Here is a 15301-nt window from a genome sequence, read left to right as displayed (position 1 = left end):
TTCACCGGGTCAGTTCACTTATGGAGTGACGAGAGTGTGGCGACCATCCAGGACTGCTTTGACACCACTGACTGGCTGATGTTCAAGGAGGCAGCAGATGGGGACATTAACGAATACTCAGACACTGTTTCCAGCTACATCCAACACTGCATTGATGACGTTGTCCCCAAGAAGGTTGTCCGGTCTTTCCCAAATAAGAAGCCCTGGGTTGATGCCGTGGTCCGGGCCAAGTTGAGAGCCCGCACTGTCGCCTTTAACTCTGGGGACCCTGAGTACAGGAAGGCCAGATACGACCTTCTGAAGGCCATCAAAGCATCAAAAAGGGCTTACAGGACCAAGGTGGAGTCCAGCTACCATGGCTCTGACCCCAGGCGCATGTGGAGTGGACTTAAAGCCACTACTGACTACAAAGGGAGAGGCTACAATGAGACCCAGTGCTCTGTCCTACTGCCAGACGAGCTGAATTCCTTCTACGCTCGCTTTGAGAGGGACAGTGACCCCCCTGCAGTGGAGCTACCTGAAGGCCAAGCCAGTGGTGTGCCCACACTAACTGTAGCCGAGGTGAGGCTGTGTTTTAAGAAGATGAACTCTCGCAAGGCACCTGGCCCAGACAGCATTTCAGGGAGGGCCCACAGGGGCTGCGCTGACCAGCTGGCAGGGGTCTGTCTGTACTCCCCACCTGCTTCAAGAGGACAAGCATTATCCCTGTGCCCAAGAACACCAGGGTCACATGTTTGAACGACGATCGCCCAATAGCACTGACCTCTGCCATCATGAAGTGCTTCGAGCGGCTAGTCAAATCATTCATCTGCTCCTCGCTGCCCCCCACCCTGGACCTTATGCAATTTGCATACCGGTCCAACAGGTCTACAGACGATGCCATCGCTCTGACTATGCACACCGCTCTCTCCCACCTGGACAAGGGGAATACGTATGTGAAGATGCTGTTCATTGACTACAGCTCAGCATTCACCACCATCATCCCCTCAAGACTGGTCTCCAAGCTTGTGGACCTGGGACCAAGCACCTCCCTCTGCAAGTGGATCTTCCACTTCCTGATGGGGAGGCAATAGGTTGTGAGAATCTGTACCTCATCCGTACTGATCACCAACACAGGCACCCCCCAGGGCTCTGTGCTCAGCCCTCTCCTGTTCTCCTTGTTCCCTCACGACTGTGTGGCAACGCACAGCTCCAACCTCCTTGTTAAGTTTGCTGACGACACAACCATCGTGGGCCTCATATCTGACAGTGACGAGTCAGCCTACAGAGAGGAGGTTGACACCCTGACATCATGGTGTCAGGACAATAACCTCTCTCTCAACATCAGCAACACCAAGGAGATGATTGTGGACTATAGGAGGCGGCAGGAGGAGGAGCATGCACCCCTACTCATCAATGGATCTGAAGTGGAGAAGGTCAGCTGTTTCAAGTTCCTCGTGGTGAACATCAGCAACGACCTCACCTGGTCTGTTCACACGGACAAGGTGGTCAAAGCGGCCCTTAAGTGCCTCTTCTTCCTGAGGAGACTGAAGAAGTTTGGTATGGACTCAGTCATCCTCACTAACTTTTACAGATGCACTATAGAGAGCATTCTGACTGGTTGTTTTACAGTGTGGTATGGGAGCTGCACAGACAGGGACCGCAAGGCCCTACGAAGTGTGGTCCGTTCTGCTGAGTTCATCATCGGCAGGAATTTCCCAGCCCTACAGGACACCTACCACACACATTGCCTCAGGAAAGCCGGCAGGATTCTAAGAGACTGTTCCCACCCATCCTTCAGTCACTTTACCCCGTTGCCTTCTGGCAGGCGTTACCGCAGCATCCGCTCGCGCACACGCAGACTGGACAACAGTTTCCACCCAAGGGCCATCAGGCTTCGGAATGGACACTGATATGGACATTGATTTACTGCACACTGGTCACTTGTACACTGTAACTTTCAGCTACTGGTTGCACTATCAGTAACATTGCACTATTGTACCTTGCCACCAGGCTCCTGTATGGTCATTGCCATAGTCAGTGATCTGCCATTTTACACTATTGTACTGTACTCCACTTGAGTTAGAATAGGTTATAGGGTTGAAATAGGTTTTACGTGCATTTAGGGTTAGTAAAGTGTATTATTTATTGTTTTCTGTAATTTAGGAAGTTTTAGTATTAGGGTTAGTATAGTCGATTATTTATTGCTATCTGTATATTTAGGAAGCTTCACTTATTTAAGCTCAGCATAGATGTAAATTACTGTCTCTTCCCCCCAGGTGACAAGAACTCTTTCAGGTCACCCAGACTTCCCATCTCTTAGACTTCACATCTTCTAGTTAGGTGTCATAAACTGCAAATGGCATCTCTACCAAATGGAGTTTAATCAACATACATTGTATCAAGCTTCTTATCCAACTGTAAACTTCTCCTAAAACACATTCATTGTACATAGGCCCAACATTTCTTTCACACACATTCTACTTGGTTCGTGAGTGAGCTTTCTAATCTATGGGAAACACTGCATGACCCCTTACTGTAGACTATAGTATATAGTAACTTCAAAATAGGGGTCAAAAGTGCAGTTTAAGATCAATATTTTTTAATGTAGATAAATGTAATCACTGAAACATCAAACTGATAGATTTCCAGTGTCCTACCTAAAATACATTTGGCAGGACAACGACAAAAACTTTGAAGTTTTCAGTTCTACACTCCGGTGAGTTAAGGTATTTTGCCTTTGTAGGGCAGAGCAGCATGTCACGCCACACACCACAAACCAGGAAGTCCACACAGCCTTCCAAACCAATGCAGGATACCAAGCAGCAGATTCACAGGATCTGACCTTCTACCTTGGCAGTTTAGCGGGATTTAAAAGCCTCCATCTCCAGCCTTCAAAACCAACTCAGGATCATGTTATGCCACAGCAACCTACCAGCCACTCAACAGCCTTCCAAATCAACGCAAGATCACAGCACAGCAGCAAACTGTCACGCCATGACAAAGGACCAACAAAGCAACTCACCACCAAACGACGACTAACCAGCACTTGTCATCATGTGGACAGTACGCCTCCAACCCTCCATTTCACGTTGTCTGATCAAGTGGGCCTGTGCGGCACTGACAGACCTAACTCTGGTGTATCTTTTTCCAAGATGGCGCCAGTGTGTTTGTCGGCACGCCGCCTACCTAATTTGTCTCTAACATTTCTGTCCGCTCGATTTTTATTTGCCTTTTATCTGTTTGTAGTCTGTGTTTGGTCACTTTCAATTGGTGTGGATACTCTGTTGACATATGACAGACAAACTTGAATCTGGATAAAGCATTCGATTGAATCTCGTCTACCTGGATGCCCTACTCTTTACGAGTTTCACAACTTTCCATCTCCCGTGAGTACCTCTAATCTCTTTCCTTGCTGGATTCCGCGCCATAGGAAGCGCCGTAGGAAAAGGGGGAATCGCTCTGGTATTCGCGTGAGGATCAGGAGGGCAGTTAATACCTCTTTTTTGCAACCCTCATCTAAATTCCCATGGAATATCACACCATCTTTGTCTTGTCGTTCTCTGGATCCTAGTTATTCCTGTCATGTGCTCGTTACAGCTGACATGACTTGTTCACCTGTGTTCATTGCCCCCCTACGACCGCGTCTGCAAGGCGGGGGATTAAACCTGTCAAACATTCAGCTTCTCGAGTATGTTGGTCGGATTCAGGCTCAGGTACCGCACTCCCGTCTTAAAATGACTTTAATAAACGCCAGATCAGCGTCGAATAAGACTTTTATTTTGAATGACTTTTTCACCAGTCATGACCTGGATTTTCTATTCCTGACGGAGATGTGGGCTAAGGTCGGGGAGCCTACAATGTTCGGTGAACTCTGCCCATCTAACTGTTGTTTCATTAGTTCCCCGAGGAGCACTGGGAAAGGTGGAGGTGTAGCTATGGTCTTCAAGAGCTTGTATAAGCTTCAAACTATTTCTGTTGGCTCATACTCATCATTCGAACTGCAGTGTGTGCTGATTGAGTCTGCTTAAACAACGACTTTATGTGCGCTGGTCTATAGACCTCCTAAGAGTGACAAAGCTTTTATTGTAGAATTCTCGGAATTCTTATCTCTGGTGGTCCCGCTGTATGACCGCTTGCTGCTGTTGGGGGATTTTAATATTAATGTGTGTTGTCCTGGTAAACCTTTGGTCTCTGAGTTTAATAATATATTGAATTTTTGTGGTTTCACTCAGCATATTGCAGGTCCTACACATGTTCTGGGTCACACACTCGACCTGATTATGTCTTATGGTTTCCCCATTGAAAGTATTGAAATTAAGGATGCTAGTTTCTCAGATCATTTGCCTATTGTATTAAATATTTTTACGCATGGCCCTTTATCTACCGTTAGGTCCACTGGTCAGTATTCTCGTTTTATTAATTATACTACTGTAGCAAAATTTTCTGACAGTTATCAGGAAAATGCGGCTGAATCATTGATCTTATCTACTGCTCAATACTGTTCTAACCTGGAGGAGTTGCTCTCATTATTCTACTCATTCTGCTTAACCATTTTGGACTCTATTGCTCCTCTGAAGTTGAAACGAGCTCAAACAACGAAATCTTACCCGTGGCTAGATGATAATTCCCGAACTTTGAGGCGGGCCTGTCGTATAGCTGAGAGAAGATGGAAGTTTGAGGAGCTTTGAGGAGCTTTCAAAGTGCATCTAAAATGGCTAGAATAAGATACCTCTCAGATTTAATTAATACACATACTAATAGACCTAAGATTTTATTTGCTACCTTTAATTCTGTAATTAATCCAAGCTGTCATTATAAAGTAGCTCCTTCTGGTGAAATCTGTGACAAATTTCTGTGTTTTTTCCTGGACAAAATCAAAACCATTCGCTCTTCTCTTGATAAATCCCCTGTGGCTAATGTTCGGCCTTTGGTTATTGTTTCTAATGTTCTTTCCAGTTTCCAACATGTCTCCCTTCCTGCTCTTAGTGACATGGTTAGTGGTATGAGGCCGTCCTCCTGTCCTCATGATATTGTCCCAGCCATAGTTTTGAAATCTTCTTTTACATCACTTGGATTTAGTATCTTTTTAATCTGTATATGCTTCCTCTAGGGGATATCATTAGGAAACACAACATCTCGTTTCATTTTTATGCTGATGACACACAACTTTATCTGCCTTTGAAACCCAATGATACTGTTCAACCTCTTTTAGACTGCATTTCGGATATAAAGAAATGGCTTTCAAGTAATTTTCTCCAACTAAATGAGGAAAAGACTGAAGTTATAATTTTTGGTCCTGCTGGCTCGAGAGCTAGTCTTGGTAGCATGGTTAGTAATTTTTTTCCCTAGTGTCAGCCCTCATGTAAGGAACCTTGGGTTCATTATTGACTCGGACTTTGGGTTAGTCAAGCAGATTAACTCTGTGGTTTTCTATCAGTTACGACTGATTTCCAAGGTTAAATCTGCATTGTCTTTTAAAGACCTTGAAACTGTCATTCATGCTTTTATCACCTCACGTTTAGATTATTGTAATTCCCTCTATGATGGTCTCCCCCAGTCCTCAATTGCCCGTCTTCAGATGGTGCAGAATGCTGCTGCCAGAATTTTATCATCCACTAGAAAGTTTGACCACATTACCCCCAGTTGGCCTGGGGTAATGTGGTCTTTGCACTTTGCGTCTTCTTGGCCTCTTTGCACTGGCTTCCTGTCCAGTTTAGAATACGTTTTAAAATATTATTGTTTGTTTTTAAAGCTCTTAATGGACAGGCCCCTTCATATATCTCGGACCTTTTAAAATTGCACGCACCTATTAGGTCACTGAGGTCTGCGGACAAGCTTCTTTTATATACTCCCCGATCACGCTGTGTACATACAGGTGATGGGGCCTTTGCAGTTGCTGGTCCTAAGCTGTGGAATCAATGTCCCCTATCTATTAGGCAGGCTCCTTCATTGTCTGTTTTTAAATCCAGGCTTAAGACCCACCTTTATGTTCTGGCGTTTCCCACCAGTTGACTTGCTGTTGGTTGTTTTCTGTTGTTGACTGTTTTGTATTTTGTTTTACTGTGTTTTTTTTTATAGTGTTTTAAAAACGTATTTGGATTCTGTTTTTGTGCTTTGTTCGGCACCTCGGTCAGCCTTGCTGTGTTTTGAGTGTGCTTTATAAATAAAATGTACTTACTTACTTACTTTGTAATGACATCTTGGTGATATGAGACAGGGGGCCCTAATAGAGGGTGACTCCTTGTTAAGCCAAGGTGTCATGCCACAAAAACCCACCATCATCTCCAGTCTTCAAACAAACTGTTGTTCTACCCCCCCCCCCCCCCCCAAGTAAATAAACCTTTAGCTATGAATTGATGTTTATTGTGTTACGTTTCATGTTTTAACATGTGTTGTTTTGTGTCACCCGTTCTATTCAGTAGGTGCGGTGGGCAGCTGTGGAGCAGTGATCAAGCACCACCTCCAAATGTATAGCTTATGTTCATTTACGTAGTTACGGTTTGTGTAAATGTTAAAAATGTGTATATATTTTTTATCCATCTTGTACACTAGGAGCACTGAGCAGCTGCAGAGCATTGACCGGTGACCAACTCCAGATCCATTAAGAAATTTTCTAGAATTCTCTAGAAATTCTTTATAAATTCTTACCACTGGTCATTTTTGAAAAGTGTGTACATGTCTCAATTATCCAGATAAATTAAAGTGCACCAGGGCCCCGTTCTCCGTACGTCGCTAACTCAGTTAGCTGGATTTGATTGTTGACGATTTGTCATTATCTTGGATTGTTCGGTTCTTCGAAACTCATCCTGGACTTGCTGTCATAGCAACAGGTCCGTAAGCTTAAACGGAAGCCGTAAACTGGTTTGATTTTATGTAAACACGATTAGATTGAGGCTTTACAAGCAGAGGTGATACAGGAAGTCTGTCACAGGAAGTCTGTCACAGACATGTCTTGACCGTTTTTACTACAGGAACCTGTTGCAGAAGGTGCAAGAATAATTAGCAGAATTTAACATGAAACCGAATTAATTGCTCATTGCTGTGCTCCTTAAGCACAGCGAGATATGCTAGCCTTTACTATAGCCTACCATTTTTTTGTGAGGGTATCATTTACATAATACATTTGTTGAAACCACATCATATGATTTAAAGATGATGAAAGTATGAAAATAAATAAAAAACAGGCCTAATTTAACGATAAAACGCATGGTCACTACTCTACATTTCATTTGGTCTGTTACTTTTTGCCAGCCTTCTTTCTTGGATTTTGCAGACTTTGAGGTGTTCCCTGGCATTCTGATTAAATCTTCGAATCCGGAGTAACCTTCGAACAAGCTGTTGCGCTGTTGGCTCTGTTGCGGAAAAAACAGGGTGCTCATTTCGGCCACGGTGAGCAGCCATAGACTTATGTGAGCAGCCAATAGCCGCGTGGCTGATCAAGGTTTCTACTATCGATACATACCCCCTTTTAGACCAACGCATAACTCAATCCAGCTATACTAATTATAAACAACATGGGTGTTCAAAGAACCGAATTAGCCAGATCATGATTAGCAAGATGATGTCATCTTGGATGTTTCATTTGATCTCGGATGTAATAAGCGACGTACGGAGAACGGGCCCCTGTTCTCAATGATCTTGTGATTCCATTCACAGTGAATATGAGATACAGGTGCTACAAGGGCATCAATAATAACAATTAACAACATATAGGACAGTATTTATAATAAAGTAATTTAAATGTACCTGTTGTTGGTACCTCAGTCGGACTCAGTCATCCTCACTAACTTTTACAGATATACTATAGAGAGAATTCTGACTGGTTGCATCACAGTGTGGTATGGGAGCTGCACAGACAGGGACCGCAAGGCCCTACGAAGTGTGGTCCATTCTGCTGAGTTCATCATCGGCAGGAAGCTCCCAGCCCTACAGGACATTTACCACACACGTTGCCTCAGGAAATTGGCAGGATTCTAAGAGACTGTTACCACCCCCATCCTTCAGTCTCTTTACCCCGTTGATTTCTGGCAGGCAATACCGCAGCATTCGGTCGCGCACACGCAGACTGGACAACAGTTTCTACCCAAGGGCCATCAGGCTTCTGAATGGACATTGATATGGACATTGATTCACTTCACACTAGTCACTTTAAACACTGTCACTTTCAGCTACTGGTTGCACTATCAGTAACATTGCACTACTGTACCTCACTGTACTTCGCCATCAGGCTCCTGTATGGTCATTGACATAGTCATTGATTGTCCTCTTAATAGTTACGTACACACTGTCACTCTCAGCTGTAATCTGTAATTTTGCGCTATTTTACTGTATTCCACCTAGGTTAGAATAGGTTATAGGGTTTTAATAGGTTTTATGTGAATTTAGGGTTAGTATAGTGTATTATTTATTGCTATCTGTATATTTAGGAAGTTTCACTTATTTAAGCTTAGCATAGATGTAAATTATGTTCTGTGTACTTCTATGTTAATCAATCAAATCAATCAATAAAAGAGTTTATTGTCGCTTACACCAAATTGCTTCAGTGCAGCGAAATTCTTAAAACTTGGCCAGCAATATCTACGCAGTAGACAGTAGATGAAGATAACAAAGTAGCATATACCCAAAATAACATTTAACACTATAACATATAACATTATAACATTAACAAGTAACAACAACACAAGAAGAGCTAGCAGCAGTTTAAAATGTGAAGAAGTCAGGAATATTAAATTAAGTAAAAAAAGAACTACGTTGTCAGGTGCTTGTGTTGTCTTGTCTTAAGAATTTCAGTGCCCAGTCTGACTGTGTTGTTCTGTGTACCTGACAATAAAAGACTTGATTGTTACAAAATAAACCTGAACTTGTCCGGAAGGGATTTCAAGTGTGCTTTTTTAAATACTTGTCATTTGTTTGTGTAAATCTCATACCTTTTGCCGGAGACATTTAGCCCCAAATCTATATGATCAATCAAATATCAACTTTAGATAGACTTGTTGCTGGAAATCCTAACCTGGAAAACTGGACATAAGTTTTTCTTAAGTTTAATATTCTTAGTTAGAGAAATTTCACACAAAAGTCATGTAAAAAGGTAAAACATGTTCTTTAAACAACATTCCCATATCCTTTTGGTTACTCAAGGCTATCGTTCTGTCGCTTTGGATGAGTAATTTGTATATACATATATGTTGCCTATCAACTGGAAGAAATGTTGGTTGTATGGTTTATTACAAGTTTACAAAATTATATGTCAACTAATGGTTGATATGAGTTAGCCTGGCTGCCAGCCCAACTTCTCCCCGCCCAAAATAAATTTGTTCGGGAAATTGGGTCTGGAGGGTCTCGTATTGGGGACCAACTACAGAAAACCAGAATCTGGGCGAACCAATGAAATTGCCAGGGCGGGCTTTATACGATGATGGACAGATGATCAACAGTAACGTAATCACCCACGTCACAAAAGAGCGCTTAAATTGAATTCGTTTTGAACAAACATGGCTACCGCTGGAGATCTGGGATGTTGTGATTCTGCCATCGAGTCTGTTTTACATGCCATCGACAGCGCATTAATTTTGAAAGAGGAACAGAGAGACGCAATCAAGGCATTTGTGATGGAAAATATGTTTTTGCCGTCCTTCCTACGGGATTCGGTAAAAGTTTAATTTATCAGCGGGCCCCAATGGAGTTGTAATCCTAAACGGAGAACTTCGTATATGCATTGCCCTTTATTGTTTCGCTCAAAAAGGTTGACCGTGTGAACAAGTACTCTCCCTACCCTTAAATTAATTTTACAACACCGGCAAAAATCGTTTGTATTCATTCTTCAAGCATACTTCAAGTCTGCTTGTAGTTTAGTTCTGTTGACAACAACTATGCGGTGCTTAACATACGTCACATACTCTGTTGCTCTGATTGGTTGTAGATCTATCCAATTGAGCGAAGAGGCATTTGTTTTCCAGGCTCGTTTGAAACACGCCCTGTAGTCAAAGCCCAATGGAGAGTTCTCAGACTCATATTCTGACTAGAATTATGAGTATGACAATGTCAGGCTAGATATCAGTAAACACCGGGAGACAATGGGCAGCTGGGGCAGCGCAAGCACACCCTCACAATTTCCAGAAATTCTATGCCCTCTAGTTATGTCTTACAATGTAGGCCTACTACAAATTTAAAATATTGTCTGTTTAACATGCAAATCATGACAGCGCGCTGATCACTGCCTGAAAAAGTGCAGCATGCCAACTTGCGTAGAAGCCGAGTGGTGAACGGTGCAACAGAGAAACATTTTGTTGTCTTGGACGGAGAAGATAATGTGACGATTTGGATGTGATTCTTATAATACGCGTATACATTTTTCAACCCAGCGCGTGTTAGCATGAGCGAAGTAGGCCAATTTACAGTGCGTTCACACTGCTGCGACGCGAATCGCTTGCCATCGCTTGCCTTCCCACCGTTCACCACGCTCGGGGGCGTTTCAAACAGAGAAATTTAGAATGTAGTTCTCTAAAGTCACTATTGTATGGAAGCAAATCGTGACCACAATTCAAATTCAAATGTATTTCCAGAAATGCATTTTCATTTTAAGAATGTGGCTGCATTATTTGACTCATAAATCAAATTAGTACTGATTAGTACTGAGCGGACATTGCATTTTCATTTTCATGTTCTGCCCGCAAAGAACTGCCCATAATTCGAAAACGAAAATGCATTCTGAGCGGCGCAGTTGAGTGACGTCAGTAGCCGCTCTTCTTCAGCTCCCTGCTGACCGAGCTACCCATCTTGTTCGGTAGGGGGCGGTGTGCACATACGCATTGCATTACATGGCAAATGTGCCGGGAAATTGATTGAATTGCCGGGTCTTTAGAGGACGCATCACAGATCATGGCGCTCCCTCAAATTGTGCAGACACTGATAGAATTAGCTGAGCTGGTAGAAACTAATAATATATCTGAGTCTGATGCCCGTGACCGAGTAGAACAAGTCACAGAGAGCTTGGCTGCATACTCTGCCGTCACAGACGTACACATTAATGAGGTTGCCATAGTAAACCTCTCTTCAGTCCTGGAACGGCTGGATGCTGTGGAGCCTCAAATGGGACGGGGACGACCAACCATCCACATCCCGTTCGAGTCCATCGAGAACTATTTATTAAATGGTCTACTTTTTCCTGTGAAACCAAGCTGTTTCACGTTTGGCCTGGTTCAGACAAAATCTGAATTTCCGCAATCTGAATTTGAATTTCCGCAATCTGAATTTCAAGAATCTGAATTCCTGCAATCTGAATTTTAGAATGTTTTATTTTTTGATCAAAATAATTCAGTTGTATTAAATTTGGCATACAAATAATTCAGATATTATATATTCAACAGCAATATATTTCAGTTTTATGAAATTCGACACACAAATATTTCAGATCTTTCATATTCAAATTCAGATACTTTTGTCAGCTTTCTAGCTCCATAAATCCGTTGCTTTGCATCCTCCGACGGATGGTCTGGTGGCCGACAACAGCTCCGCTATGTCCTTTATTTTTAAACCATTTAATAAATAGTTTTCGATGGACTCGAACGGGATGTGGATGGTTGGTCGTCCCCGTCCCATTTGAGGCTCCACAGCATCCAGCCGTTCCAGGACTGAAGAGAGGTTTACTATGGCAACCTCATTAATGTGTACGTCTGTGACGGCAGAGTATGCAGCCAAGCTCTCTGTGACTTGTTCTACTCGGTCACGGGCATCAGACTCAGATATATTATTAGTTTCTACCAGCTCAGCTAATTCTATCAGTGTCTGCACAATTTGAGGGAGCGCCATGATCTGTGATGCGTCCTCTAAAGACCCGGCAATTCAATCAATTTCCCGGCACATTTGCCATGTAATGCAATGCGTATGTGCACACCGCCCCCTACCGAACAACATGGGTAGCTCGGTCAGCAGGGAGCTGAAGAAGAGCGGCTACTGACGTCACTCTACTGCGCCGCTCAGAATGCATTTTCGTTTTCGAATTATGGGCAGTTCTTTGCGGGCAGAACATGAAAATGAAAATGCAATGTCCGCTCAGTACTAATCAGTACTAATTTGATTTATAAGTCAAATAATGCAGCCACATTCTTAAAATGAAAATGCATTTCTGGAAATACATTTGAATTTGAATTGTGGTCACGATTTTGCAGCCACGTTCTTAAAATGAAAATGCATTTCTGGAAATGCATTTGAATTTGAATTGTGGTCACGATTTTGCAGCCACGTTCTTGAAAATGAAAATGCAATTCTGGAAATGCATTTGAATTTGAATTGTGGTCACGATTTTGCAGCCACGTTCTTAAAATGAAAATGCATTTCTGGAAATGCATTTTCATTTTCAAATTTTACATTTCAAATTGAATTTTGGTATCTATTTGCTGGGGCATATTTTGAAAATTAAATTTCAAATGTCTTTTTCGTTTTCATTTTAAATAAGGGAAAGAATGAGCAGTCTTAAAGAAGAAAATGAAAATGCAAATAGGATGATTGAATACTAATTTGATTTATGAGTCAAATAATGCAGCCACATTCTTAAAATGAAAATGCATTTCTGGAAATGCATTTTCATTTGAATTTTGGTCACGATTTGCTTCCATACTATTGTAGTTGTCATGGCCAAGTGTGCAGACTTGGGTTTACGTAGTTGCAACATCGATCAAAATACAACTTGTATACAACATACAAAACCGTTTAATAGACATACACGTTGACATGTGTAAAAAACGTTTTACTATATTCCTCAGTCTCTGCTAATCTGTCGATACGATAGGGAGTTCCAGTCGGGCTAGCTAGCTAGTTACCACAGAACGAAGTTACGTAATGTCACTAGACTGAATTAGAAAGTACAAGCACCAACAACTTCGGCAACCTTGCGCCATGCATTGTTTTTTTTAAATGAACATCTCTGTACAAATATAGCTATGTATCGTACAGGACTGGGTAAGCAGCCACACAAACGATTAGTTTCTCCTTCACCTTGAAACCTAGAAAGCTAGAAATGTTTGCCATGGTTGCTACGTTAGGAGAAACAAGAAAACACTCCGATTGGCCATCGCTAGCGAAAATCGCTCCTCATTTGCATAAAGTTGAGAAAATCTCAACTCTGTCGCGTTGCGTCGCTACCCACAATGCACCACGCAAGCGATTCGCCTGGCTTCATAGAAAATGAATGGAAAACATGTTGTCGCTCGCATCGCGTCGCTGCAGTGTGAACGCACTGTTACGGTTTTCAGGTGGTAGGCTACATCATATTCGATGTTGAAATATGAAAAATAAACCGTTGGCAGAGTTTGCATTCAAAGTTTTTCGAGTCACCCGGTACTTTGTAAATGTAAATGTACTTTAATTAAATACTGCCATACCACAGATTTATTTGCTATTTTGTCTAATAACTCCAACAAAGTAGGCTATGGCAGAGTTTGTAGTTCGGCAGCCATATGTGCAGGTGCCGTGTGCAGGGGCGGCTTCAGATAATTTTTAATGCAGGTGCTAAGGGGGTGCTAGATCATTGACAGGGGGAGCTGCGCAATTCTAGCCTGACGGTGTCGTACTCATAATTCTAGTCAGAATATGATTCTGAGAACTCTCCGTTGGGCTATGAGTGTGAGGTAGTGATGTGTCGTTCGTGAAAGATTCGTTCATTTTGAACGAATCCCTATAAGGACTCGGGAGTAACGAGTCCTCTCAACAAGTGATTCGTTCTTTTCCCGACTCGGTCTTTCTACGAGTCTTTGGATCATTTTTCATGTGACCTGCATAGGCTCTGTACTGGTAGCTAGAGGAAACTAACGATTTGTTCATTTCCCGACTCGGTCTTTCTATGAGTCTTTGGATCATTTTCACGTGACCCGCACTGTATTTTTTAGTAGAGGAAACTGTTTCCTTATTCCCTTTGGCGTGGCCGCTGTTTTAGTAAGACGTGAATGATATTCGCTCAAGTCATCATACTGACTGGTTTTGTTATTTTCACTTTACATTTACACTTACAGTTTAGTGCAGTGTAATTGTTTGACGTGATAATTAAATGCTAGTGTGATAATACATGACCAAATCATGCAAACTCATGATACATTATTTTAATGCAGGAATTTCTTTTGAAACAGTATGTTTATTTGTTTAATGTAACAGTAGCGCGACGTACAGTAGCTTATCAATACCTGATGTAAATCAAGTATTGTTCAACATATTTAAGTTAGCTAAACATTCAAAACTATTCTGGTACAATGATCTGTTCACTTATGATATTTTTTTTTTTTTTTTTGACTATTTGTTTTATTTTATTGAAACCATAGTGCGATTTTGGGCAAGCCCAACTACTGTAGGTGTGTCATGATAAAGCCAGCAAAAAAATGATAGGTTAAAAGCAAGTGGATTCGATCTGTCAGCTAAACGAAATCTGCAGCCTACTGTCTTAAAAATTAACCATATAATTTGTATAGGCCATCATATAGGCTACGGCCTGAGCATGCTGAGGAATCTGTCCCTGCAGGATGCAGAAAAGGTCTTCATCTCTGGACCAGTTTATCATCGGAGGTAAGTAGAGAATGTAGTACATTTTCTGCACAATGCCATACAACTTTATAATCTACTATTAATACCTTTATTATCAACCACTTAAGTAATGCTAATTAATATATACACTACTTTGTTAGGTAACTGATATTTATGCTTACCTAGAAGTAATATTGTCTGTACTATTTCAGTGAAGTGGAGGAGTTTGATAGGGGGATATCTAAACAATTGCGCACTGAAGGGAGACCATTCAACTAGTAAGTAGTGCTGTTACCGACATCACATTACCGTTACCGGGGTTTGAATATTGAAAGGTCAGGAAAATTCAAATATCCATATTGTTTTTTTATATTTGTTTTTCTTGCTTCTTTCTCTCATTGAAGGATGAAGTTGTATGGAGGTCTAGATGAGGGTCTAGATGGAGTGATATGGAGGGGATGGAGTGATATGGAGGGGTGATTGTCATTGTTTGACAATTATTCAAAATAAACAATGTATATCTTGAATCTGCCCTGAGAGTAAACCTTATGACTTGCCTCTCTAACATTACACATTTGTGGTTGAGATTGAGTGACTGCAAAAGCCATAATAGCAAATAGAATACAATAGAACTTCACTTTTCCAGAACTTTGTGGTGTCAGAGACATCCAAAATGTAGCATGCACACAGGCATGTGCAGTATTTACAGGAATATGAAAGATGATCTGATCCACTGATGTGATCAATGTTTTGAGTCATGTCCAATACAAAACATCATCTAGCATGCCCATCCACACCAAAGGAAGCATCC

General features: G+C 41.9%; 1 long non-coding RNA gene across 1 annotated transcript; it reads left to right on the top strand.

Annotated features, from left to right (window-relative positions):
• Positions 1-14474: 14474 nt before the first annotated feature.
• Positions 14475-14965, top strand: LOC124466543. Its single transcript, XR_006955951.1, has 3 exons — positions 14475-14532; positions 14703-14768; positions 14895-14965. It is a non-coding gene; the product is annotated as an uncharacterized LOC124466543 (long non-coding RNA).
• The last annotated feature ends 336 nt before the right edge of the window (positions 14966-15301 follow it).

The sequence above is a fragment of the Hypomesus transpacificus genome, chromosome 3 (assembly GCF_021917145.1).
Source record: "Hypomesus transpacificus isolate Combined female chromosome 3, fHypTra1, whole genome shotgun sequence".
NCBI classification, from domain to species: domain Eukaryota; kingdom Metazoa; phylum Chordata; class Actinopteri; order Osmeriformes; family Osmeridae; genus Hypomesus; species Hypomesus transpacificus.
This window is presented reverse-complemented; position numbering and strand designations above follow the sequence as displayed.